This window comes from Meles meles, chromosome 16 (genome assembly GCF_922984935.1).
Source record: "Meles meles chromosome 16, mMelMel3.1 paternal haplotype, whole genome shotgun sequence".
Taxonomy (NCBI): Eukaryota; Metazoa; Chordata; class Mammalia; order Carnivora; family Mustelidae; genus Meles; species Meles meles.
In genome coordinates this window covers 13,173,447-13,180,574 of record NC_060081.1, presented here as the reverse complement: position 1 = coordinate 13,180,574, position 7,128 = coordinate 13,173,447, and the positions used below count along the sequence as shown (strand labels likewise).

General features: G+C 41.3%; 1 protein-coding gene across 1 annotated transcript in view; it reads left to right on the top strand.

Annotated features, from left to right (window-relative positions):
- Positions 1–249: 249 nt before the first annotated feature.
- Positions 250–7,128, top strand: part of LOC123926830 (sulfotransferase 1C1) — a 53,010-nt gene continuing 46,131 nt past the window's right edge. Inside the window, exon 1 of the mRNA XM_045981069.1 lies at positions 250–413. The gene's annotated coding sequence lies outside the window, so the exon portion shown is untranslated. The remainder of the gene's footprint in view (positions 414–7,128) is intronic.

The following is a 7,128-nucleotide window of genomic DNA, read 5'->3' as shown; positions in this document are numbered from 1 at the left end:
TACCACATAAATAATTACCCCTTGTAATTCCAACTCTGCAATTCCAAAATAGTTTGCCAGCACCAGAAAATAGGCAGCCATAAAGCCAAAACAGTTTGAAATCAAAGGTCTGCCTGTGTCGTCAGTGAGATCTGCTGGAGATAATCACCCAGGCTTTCATTGGTTACTTCCTTCACCTCCTCTTTCCATTGTCAAGTACTTATATGTAGCCTGATCTTGACCTGCCTTAAGCACGTCCTTTATCAAGGGAAGGAAGGGACAGGATCAATGTAAGTCCTTCTCCACCGGCCCTCCTCATCTGTGGCACACATCTAAGGCTCAGGGACAAAGCGCCTAAAGGAAACAGAGTCATCAAGTGTCAACAAACAGAAAGAAAAGATCAAGGTCTCCCCAACCCACTCACCTGGAATCTTGTAAGTACTGCCTGGAAGTCCTTCCATGGAATTACTAGATTTGTTCTCCTTCTAAGAGAAAAGAGAGAAAGGTCAGAAAGATGGGAGAAAAGTAGATCATTTTCTCCAGCTCATAAAGGGAAAACATGGTTTTCAAAGATCTAAAGGGGAAAAAAATACTGTTCTGCCCCAGTCCCAAATTTCCCAAGGCCTCTGTCCATTGGTCCTACGGTGGCTTTATTCAATTAAAGTGTAACTCTTTCCTCAGGGTTAAGTTAAATCCCGGCTGAGCACACTGTTGCCGGGTCCTTCCCCTCCCTGCAGGTGGGAAACACTGCGGGTCCACCTCCCTGGAGGAAGGTTCCCAACCTGTGTCTGTCAGACAATTTCAGCCACCCTAAAACAGGGGTCAGACCAACCAAGGGCAGTTGGATTCCGGGTTCTCTGCCAAGAGTGTCACTTGAGCCTATTCACTGAAAGTTGTTTCCAAAAAATCAAAGGGCAAATTGACAGCAGATTCAGAAGGCCAGGTAAAGCCTGCAGGGCTGACCACAGGCCTTCTTTGCTTTTCTGTGGCTGCAGAAAAAATTCCCTCCCGCAATTTACCATCTTCAGAAAAGATTCCAGCTAGGCAACCATAGACACTTTGCTCTGACCTTCTAGAATCACTGAATTTCTGGCAAAGTTCCTTATCACAGGAGTGGGAGAGCAATGAGCAGAAGGAGGGTCCCAGGCGTCTCGGAGGCTCAGCTCAGGTAGTTGTGACATTCCAAAGCCACAGGGGAAACTCGAGTCCTCAGATGTAGTGTATAACCTACATCTTGCATAACCAGGCTCAAAGTTTCTCTAACAGCTCATCCTTTAACTCAGTTGACCTGTTACTAAAGCCTCCCACACCCACCCCAAGATGCCAGACTTGCGTGGTGGAGCAATCCCTGTGTGGCCAGGATGATCAAGTCAGAAAACTGCCCTGTCACCTTCCAAAGCTGAATCCCTCCCCTCAAGTGTGCACTGGTAGTATCCTGGAGGGACCTGCCCCCTAGTAACCTCCAGTAACGGGCTATTCCATAGGATAGTGTGGGTCCCTGGGCACTTCACCTTGTCTTGGAGCTCAACAAAGTTGTATGGAAATGCAGTAAATAGATAGATGTGGAAGCAAGATATTTCACTGACCCAAAGGTACACATTCATATTCTACCAGGATGGGGGACCAGAACGAGGGGTCTATGGTGGGCACCCATGGGCTAAGTGTTCCGGGCAAGTCCTGTCTCACACATGCCTCCACTTGCTTAGCTGTGATTGAGGTTGTACCCAGAGGACCTGAAACTCTCCGGGGACCAGGATGAAACTTCCACCTCCACAGGGTACAGGAGAGCTGGTCGCATGCCAATTCTATTTTCCCCCAAGGAAATCCACAGGCTAGGACTTTGTCTATAAGTCATAGCAGGGATGACATACATCTGGGGTCAGGATTGTGCAGAGGCAAGCTGTGATTCAAGAAGAAAAATATATGTCTTCCAATTTGGTGGGTGAATAAACAAGTTCAAAACCATTTAATGACAAAACAAAAATCAGGCTCCCACCCTGGCAGTCATCAGACCAGCACTAGACGCACCAAGACAAATAGAACATTTTTCCTGTGACCAAGAAGCTGAAATGAGTTTGTTAACAGAGTTTCAGGGCAAATTTTGCTTAAGTATCAACTGTTTTCCTATGTCGTGGAAATGTTCACCAAACTTAACATGTTTAGATGATCTTTTAATTTAAGAAATCATTTTGTTTTTAAATGAATGTTATTTATTTTTTGACTCAATGTAAGAAGCTTAAAAATTTTAAACATGTACTCAGGGACATCTTTCTGCCAGTTTACAGAATAATGTTTTTTTTTACCTAAGCCAAAAATAACAGATTAAGGAACTTCCTGTTCCAAAAACAGACAAGATTACTTGAAAATCCTCCCAGTGCAAACACCAACAAATTCTGTTACATACAACAGACATTCTTTTTTTTTTTTATGCTCTATAGTGCTTTTTTTTTTAATTCCTTTATTTGTTTATTTACAGCATAACAGTGTTCATTGTTTTGGCATCACACCCAGTGCTCCATGCAGTACGTGCCCTCCCTATTACCCACTACCTGGTTCCTCAACCTCCCACCCCACCCCCCGCCCCTTCAAAACCCTCTGGTTATTTTTCAGAGTCCATAGTCTCTCATGGTTCATCTCCCCTTCCAGTTTCCCTCAACTCCCTCTCCTCTCCATCTCCCCATGTCCTCCATGTTATTTGTTATGCTCCACAAATAAGTGAGACCATATACTTGACTCTCTCTGCTTGACTTATTTCGCTCAGCATAATTTCTTCCAGTCCCATCCATGTTGCTACAAAAGTTGGGTATTCATCCTTTCTAATGGAGACATAATACTCCATTGTGTATATGTACCACATCTTCCTTATCCATTCATCCGTTGAAGGGCATCTTGGTTCTTTCCACAGTTTGGCGACCGTAGCCATTGCTGCAATAAACATTGGGGTACAGATGGCCCTTCTTTTCACTACATCTGTATCTTTGGGGTAAATACCCAGCAGTGTAATTGCAGGGTCATAGGGAAGCTCTATTCTTAATTTCTTCAGGAGTCTCCACACTGTTCTCCAAAGTGGCTGCACTAACTTGCAATCTCACCAACAGTGTAAGAGGGTTCCCCTTGCTCCACATCCTCTCCAACACATGTTGTTTCCTGTCTTGCTAATTTTGGCCATTCTACCTGGTGTCAGGTGGTATCTCAATGTTGTTTTAATTTGAATCTCCCTGATGGCTAGTGATGATGAACATTTTTTCATGTGTCTGATAGCCATGTGTATGTCTTCATTGGAGAAGTGTCTGTTCATATCTTCTGCCCATTTTTCGATATGATTATCTGTTTTGTGTGTGTTGAGTTTGAGAAGTTCTTTATAGATCCTGGATATCAATCTTTTGTCTGTACTGTCATTTGCAAATATCTTCTCCCATTCCGTGGGTTGCCTTTTCGTTTTGTTGACTGTTTCCTTTGCTGTGTAGAAACTTTTGATCTTGATGAAGTCCCAAAAGTTCATTTTTGCTTTTGTTTCCTTTGCCTTTGGAGACATATCTTGAAAGAAGTTGCTGTGGCTGATATCGAAGAGGTTACTGCCTATGTTCTCCTCTAGGATTCTGATAGATTCCTGTCTCACGTTGAGGTCTTTTATCCATTTTGAGTTTATCTTTGTGTACGGTGTAAGAGAATGGTCAAGTTTTATTCTTCTACATATCGCTGTCCAGTTTTCCCAGCACCATTTATTGAAGAGACTGTCTTTTTTCCATTGAATATTTTTTCCTGTTTTGTCGAAGATTATTTGACCATAGAGTTGAGGGTCCATATCTGGGCTCTCCACTCTGTTCCACTGGTCTATGTGTCTGTTTTTATGCCAGTACCACGCTGTCTTGGTGATCACAGCTTTGTAGTAAAGCTTGAAATCGGGTAACGTGATGCCGCCAGTTTTGTTTTTGTTTTTCAACATTTCCTTAGCAATTCGGGGTCTCTTCTGGCTCCATACAAATTTTAGGATTATTTGCTCCAGCTCTTTGAAAAATATCGGTGGAATTTTGATTGGAATGGCATTAAAAGTATAGATTGCTCTAGGCAGTATAGACATTTTAACAATGTTTATTCTTCCAATCCAAGAGCATGGAACAGTCTTCCATCTTTTTGTGTCTTCTTCAATTTCTTTCATGAGTGTTCTGTAGTTCCTCGAGTACAGGTCCTTTACCTCTTTGGTTAGGTTTATTCCCAGGTATCTTATGGTTCTTGGTGCTATAGTAAATGGAATCGATTCTCTAATTTCCCTTTCTGTATTTTTATTGTTAGTGTATAAGAAAGCCACTGATTTCAGTTCATTGACTTTGTATCCTGCCACATTACTGAATTGCTGTATGAGTTCTAGTAGTTTGGGGGTGGAGTCTTTGGGGTTTTCCATATAAAGAATCATGTCATCTGCGAAGAGAGAGAGTTTGACTTCTTCCTTGCCAGTCTGATTGCCATTGCTAGGATTTCTAATACCATGTTGAACAAGAGTGGTGAGAGTGGGCATCCTTGTCGTGTTCCTGATCTCAACGGGAAGGCTGCAAGCTTTTTCCCATTGAGGATGATATTTGCTGTGGGTCTTTCATAGATAGATTTTATGAAGTTCAGGAATGTTCCCTCTATCCCTATACTTTGAAGGGTTTTCATCAGGAACGGATGCTGGATTTTGTCAAATGCTTTTTCTGCATCAATTGAGAGGACGATGTGGTTCTTCTCTCTTCTCTTATTGATTTGTTCTATCACATTGATTGATTTGCGAATGTTGAACCAACCTTGCAACCCAGGCATGAATCCCACCTGGTCATGGTGGATAATCTTTTTAATGTGCTGCTGGATCCTGTTTGCTAGGATCTTGTTGAGAATCTTTGCATCCATATTCATCAGTGATATTGGTCTGAAATTCTACTTTTTGGTAGGGTCTTTGCCTGGTTTGAGGATCAGGGTAATGCTGGCTTCATAAAAAGAGTCTGGAAGTTTTCCTTCTGCTTCAATTTTTTGGAACAGCTTCAGGAGAATTGGTGTTATTTCTTCTTTGAAAGTTTGGTAGAATTCCCCAGGGAATCCGTCAGGTCCTGGGCTCTTGTTTTTTGGGAGGTTTTTGATCACTGCTTCAATCTCATTACTAGATATTGGTCTATTCAGGTTGTCAATTTCTTCTTGGTTCAATCTTGGGAGTTTGTAGTTTTCCAGGAATGTATCCATTTCATCTAGGTTGCTTAGCTTATTGGCATATAACTGTTGATAATAACTTCTGATGATTGTTTCTACTTCCTTGGTGTTAGGTGTGATCTGCCCCTTTTCATTCATAATTTTATTAATTTGGGCTTTCTCTCTTTTCTTTTGGATTAGTGTCGCCAATGGTTTATCGATCTTATTGATTCTTTCAAAAAACCAGCTTCTAGTTTCATTGATACGTTCTACTGTATCTCTCGTTTCTACCTCATTGATCTCTGCTCTAATCTTGATTATTTCCCTTCTTGCATGTGGAGTTGGTTTGATTTGTTGTTGATTCTCCAGTTCTTTAAGGTGTAGAGACAGCTGGTGTGTTCTGGATTTTTCAGTTTTTTTGATGGAGGCTTGGATGGCTATGTATTTCCCCCTTAGAACCGCCTTTGCTGTATCCCATAGGTTTTGGACCGAAGTGTCTTCATTCTCATTGGTTTCCATGAATTGTTTAAGTTCATCTTTGATCTCCTGGTTGATCCAAGCAATCTTAAGCAAGGTGGTCTTTAGCTTCCATGTGTTTGAGTTCCTTCTGAACTTTTCCTTGTGATTGAGTTCCAGTTTCAAAGCATTGTGATCTGAGAATAGGCAGGGAATAATGTCAGTCTTTTGGTATCGGTTGAGTCCTGCTTTGTGACCCAGTATGTGGTCTATTCTGGAGAAGGTTCCATGTGCACTTGAGAAGAATGAGTATTCTGTTGTTTTTGGGTGGAATGTTCTGTATACGTCGATGAGGTCCATCTGGTCCAATGTTTCATTCAATGCTCTTATTTCTTTATTAATTTTCTGCTTTGATGATCTGTCTATTTCTGAGAGAGGCGTATTAAGATCTCCTACTATTATTGTATTCATATCAATTGACTCTTTATCTTGATTAATAGTTTTCTTATGTAATTGGGTGCTCCCATATTGGGGGCATAGATATTCACAATTGTTAGATCATCTTGGCGGATAGTCCCTTTAAGAATTATGTAGTGTCCTTCTGTATCTCTGACTACAGTCTTTAGTTTAAAATCTAATTTATCTGATATGAGAATTGCTACTCCGGCCTTCTTTTGAGGCCCATTGGCATGAAAGATGCTTCTCCATCCCTTCACTTTCAGTCTGGGTGTATCCTTAGGTTCAAAATGGGTCTCTTGTAGACAACATAGGGATGGGTCCTGTCATTTTATCCAATCTGCAACCCTGTGTCGTTTCATGGGCGCATTTAGGCCATTCATATTGAGAGTGATTATTGAGAGATAGGTTTTTATTGACAACGTGTTGCCTTTGAAGTCTTTCTGTCTGTAAATTGTTTCTATATTTCTGTTCAATGATATTCTTAGGATTTTTTTCTCTTTTATAGGACCCCCCCCTTAATATTTAATGCAGTGTCGGCTTGGTGGTTGCATAGTCTTTTAAGCCTTGCCGGTCTTGGAAACTCTTTATCTCTCCAACCATTTTAAATGTCAGTCTTGCTGGATAGAGTATTCTTGGTTGCATGTTCTTCTCATTTAGTACTCTGAATATATTTTGCCAGCCCTTCCTGGCTTGCCAGGTCTCTGTGGAAAGGTTTGATGTTATTCTAATGGGCTTTCCTCTGTACGTAAGGAGCTTTTTTGTCCTAGCTGCTTTTAAGAGGGTCTCTCTTGAAACATAATTCCTCATTCTAACTATAAGGTGTTGTGAGGACTTTCGAGAATTTAAAATCTTGGGAGGAAATCTCTCTGCCTCTAGTACATGAATGTGTTTCCATTCGTGAGATTGGGAAAATTTTCATAGACAACTTCTTCCACTATATCTTCTAGACTTCTTTCTTTTTCCTCCCCTTCAAGGATTCCAATAATTCTGACGTTGGAATGTTTCATGGCATCGTTTATTTCCCTGATTCTGTTTTCGTGGCTTCTGAGCTGTTTGTTCCAGGCTTCCTCCTGATCC